At 38.0% G+C, this 4,645-nt stretch overlaps 1 protein-coding gene across 2 annotated transcripts in view; it reads left to right on the forward strand.

Annotated features, from left to right (window-relative positions):
* The window catches only part of ABHD5 (abhydrolase domain containing 5, lysophosphatidic acid acyltransferase), a 25,622-nt gene that overhangs the window by 1,089 nt on the left and 19,888 nt on the right, over nucleotides 1–4,645 (forward strand). The window lies entirely within an intron of this gene.

Here is a 4,645-nt window from a genome sequence, read left to right on the forward strand (position 1 = left end):
TGGGTGCCCAATACACGTCCCCTATTGGTGATATGGGTGCCCAATACACGTCCCCTATTGGTGATATGGGTGCCCAATACACGTCCCCTATTGGTCACCCAATAGCTGTATGAGCTCCCTTTATGTGTCACCCACTGACTGTATGTAATACCCCCCCCCCCCAATTATCTAATACATACATATCAACCATTGATCACATGATATGAGCATCCTCCATACATGTCCCCTACCATGTTCTGTACTTCCATGCTTCTGATCTTTTTCTTGGGATCCTATTGGCTCACATTTCCATTATTTTAGGGGATAGTTTGATGGCCAGTGTTCCTTGTACCCCAGAGGTTACATCTTACGTGATCAGAGCTGGTTATTTTTAAAACAAGGAATCTGATATTCCCTGACCTTTTAGACACATACGGACCTTGATGTTTTCCATGAGGGAATATCTGATTCCCCGTTTAATAAATGGAGCTTAATGTAGATGATTTTATTCATTACTTTATGTAAAAGCCATAAGTGATACAGGTCAGTCACAGCTCAAAAGTACATTCTGAGATCCAGTGCACAGAGAGAATCCATTCAAACTATAACCTGTGTGTAGAATATTTTCATTTTGTCTTGGTGTGTAGTTGTAGTGAGCATTGTTCAGGCATCATTACTCTCATTTATATCTATTTCTGTTCATTGCCTCATTCCTTGCAAAATAATGGGTCAGCCTCAGAATGGAGTCCAGTTATGTGCAAGTTTAGTATATTGTGACCAAGCTATCCAACAATTGATTGACTACTTGACTGTAGTACGTGCTGTTTAAGGATAATAAAATGGTATTCAAATGACTTGTATATGAAGTATGACTGCAGGGTGAGTGCGTCCTATGTTCTCATGACTTGTATAGGCTTCCAGCTAGGACTGTATATACAGACTCGAGGCATGCACAGTAATTAGAAGTCATGTGTATTTACTGCAGTTTGCTGGACATATTCTTATTGAATACTTGTAAATGTGTCATAATATACAGCAAACTTTAATAGCACTTTTATCAAAGTCATCGTGACACCTTATTGACACCAGTTTGACAAGGAGTTTTTTTAATGTCGCCTGCTGTTAATGGCAGATTCATTCAAATTAAATAAATGAGTTTGCTGGAAATCATTCAAATATGTTGTAAAGTAGAACCAAACTCTACCTACCACTCTACCTACCCTGCCCTTCTTCTACAAGGTCCAGCATCCTCGGACACCTTGATTGACCAGCCTGGAAGGCGGGGGGGGGGGGGGGGGGGGCGAGGACTAGGAGCACAGAAGTACGTTCTGCAATTTTTCTTCTTCTTTCTATTTTTCTTTCACTGCATCCCGCACTCTCATGGGCTGTACATTTTTCCCTTGAATGTGTGTATGATCCAGCAAAGGGTGATAAAGCTCTACTATGGTGACTATAGTAGAACATGATACCATACAGTACATTTTGCATGTGACCAAAAAAATTCTTACAGAAATAAGGTAACATTGTCTCTAAGAATGAAAATCTAGGTTCCAGTGCAGATAACTGCCCCTAAAAGGGTCTTATAGTTTCTAGTAAATACACAGATTGTATATATGTAAATGGAGACAAATTTGTTTTTGCACCCAGAATCGGTCTCTTACCTCCCCTAATGTATGGTTCTGCATAATATGTTGGTGCTATATAAATCCTGTTTATTAATAATTTGCCCAGCAGAGCATACTGGGAAAAGGGTAATTAATATTGTTACCTGTCCAGGTTTCAGCCATCAGATCTCTTCCCTTCATTCGTTGCTTACTATATCATGCAGCTTAGGTATAGTTTGCTCTTTGCTGCCATTAATCTAAATGATTCTTGCAGCTTTTTTCAGCTTGGCTGCAGATGCAGCAGCTGTACAGAAGAGCCATAGCTATACAATACCCCCGACATGTCCTTCCTAAACTGTAAACCTAGTCAGGCATTTTACTTGTTCCTCTGTTAAAACTTGGGGGCTTTTTTTGAACAGGCTTGTATTTGAGTATATACAGGAATATCAAAGGCTCTTCACATCAGTAAGTGCCAATGCTACAGAAAATTAATATATTGTGAAGCAACGCTAGCAGTTTATAAATCCCATATAAATATAAACATCCCTAAAATATACAAAGATAACAATTTTCTATGGAAAAAGCCTAATCTCGGTATACATTAAAGTCCAGATAGAGTGAGGTAAAGGGTTATGGATGAACTGGAGAGCTAAATTAAAAGGTGATAGAACTGGAAACAGTGGGGAGCATAGCTATATGTAGGATGAAAAGTGAGCCTGGTATACTAGTGGTGCAGAACTTCATTTAGTTTTATGTCCTTGTCTTCCTAAAGAGGATTTGCTGTGTTGTGTGGGTGAATGCGGTGTTGTGCAGGTGAATGCTGTGTGCTTATATTGTAAGTCTGTCATGATGCCTGTCCTGCTGACTCAAGTAATTTAAACACATACCTCTGGCCCGCTTTGTGACTGAATTGCTGGAATGCCTGAGTGCTCTCACACAATGCACCTTTTGTGTAAACTCACTTGTTTATATAATTTTCAGTGATGCGTGATGGTGAAGGAGTTTGGATTTACTTTAATATGTGTTAATATAAGTGTTCTGATTTAGCTATGTATAAAAAAAGACCATTAATTCTTGTCCAGTTAACTTCTATTGATAAGGGTAATTCTGGCTATAAACTGTAGTTTTGTCATAAAAGAAATATTGATGCTTTTGTCCCTGAGCTCTTCTACAAATGCTCGCTCTATAGCTGTCACTCTGATGCTCCAGCTATCATATTTTGTGTTGCTGACCTAGAAGTGGTGTCCGGAGAAGTTCAATGCACTTTTGATTTACTTTACTTGATTTACAAATTAGCTGAGCAGTTAGCATTTTTTAGAAGATGTTTTAGGCAAGCCATGGTGCCTCCAGGCTAGCAGTTCTTACAAACAGAATGACTTTCACCCATGTGTGGTCAGCCTTTTACTTTTGACAGTTTTTCTTAGTTGCCCAAAAATAAATATATTACTATTAATATTCCATTTTTTCCATTCCAATCCATTTAGAAGTTTGACTTCCTATGTACAGTTTCAAAACTAAAAGAAGAGCGTTTAAGTATGTTGAAAAATTGCAAAGGCTTCTGGTCCTAAATGTCTTTGTTTAATGTACTGGTATACAGAACTATGTGTAATAAACTGTGAATCCCAAAATGTGGTTAAATATTATTAGTGGCTTTATGTTAAATAGAGCCAACAAAAACACTTCTAATTCCTAAAGTCAGTATACTGGTAAATTACCCATAAAAGTAATAATCACATAAAACTAATCTGGCCATTTGGGAATGGTATTCACATGACTGGCATGCTTGCTCAATTGTGTTTTTGTTTATTTTCTTCCTGAGCTATTGGGCTCAGTACATATGCAGATCAATGTTTATGCTTTCCTTCCTCTGCCACTCCATTCACCCTTCAGATGAGATAAACGTGTATGCTCCAAGCTGTGACCCCTCACCAACTCCAGGCTTGTCGCATAGGAAGGCAATGGGACCCCTGCTCTTCCATACCCGGGTGTACTGGATTTATGAATCTTTCCCTCCACATATAGAGTTGCAGAGCTTAGGAAAGAAAAGCAGGAGCAGCTTGCACAGGATAACCTTAAAGTGTACATGTTGCTTTGTCCTGTATTGACAAAGCAAACGTTTGCTTTAAATTTGCAGTACTAAGTTGTTTCACTGCGCCCCTAAGTTATAATACCTAACATCTGATATATGTATAGTTACGATGACCAATAAAATATGAACACAGTAGTATACGGTCTAAAAGAACCTCTGACCTATATACATGTATTTGCACTTTCTAGCCTTGATATTTCATAGCTAATACTGAAAAGGCTGAGTAATCATACAAACATGAGATACAGCTTATTTATGCAATTTTCATATCTCTTTTCATTCTCAAGCAAAGAACAATAAATCTAAGGTAATTGTGGAATGTAAACCACAAAACTGAAGCTCAAATGGTTTTGGGTCACTGTTATTAACTACTTTTTCAAGTTTGAAAGTTTTTTTTTTTTTTTTTTGAATCTACGGTATATTTTATTCAACATTTTTTGAGCAACTGAGTATTCCCAGGGTACAGTGGGTTAGCCCAAACAATATGAATAACTAGACAAAAGTAAGCATTCGGCGATTGCATTGCAGGAGAAAGGTTAATCTTTATTTTACCAGAGTTCAATTTTAAACTTTGAATGTAGCACTCTAGGAACAAATTGGTCTCTAAGATGAATCTCTTTTGTGTATAAATAGGAACTTGTTAAAGTCTCCTAACAAACTTTTTACTGCAGGTTGTAAAGAGAAATGTGATAAGCACTCTATACCTTAGCTTGTTATTCTGGCTGAAGATGATAAATGCAATATCTATTTCCATTATATATTCCCCAACATATTTAAGAAGTTTAGATTGCCATTAGGGCTAGCTAGGGTTAGGGCAGACAGCAAGCCTTCCAGCCACAGCAGTCCATGTAAATCATGCATGGGCCTGTAAATGCCGAGGAGGCATTCCTGCTTCTTGGCTCTCTTGTTCCACTGCTTTAGTTTCTGTAAGATCCTATGCAATACCTAACATTCAGATTCCCCCCCTCCACAC

The sequence above is a fragment of the Pyxicephalus adspersus genome, chromosome 5, assembly GCF_032062135.1.
Source record: "Pyxicephalus adspersus chromosome 5, UCB_Pads_2.0, whole genome shotgun sequence".
Taxonomy (NCBI): Eukaryota; Metazoa; Chordata; class Amphibia; order Anura; family Pyxicephalidae; genus Pyxicephalus; species Pyxicephalus adspersus.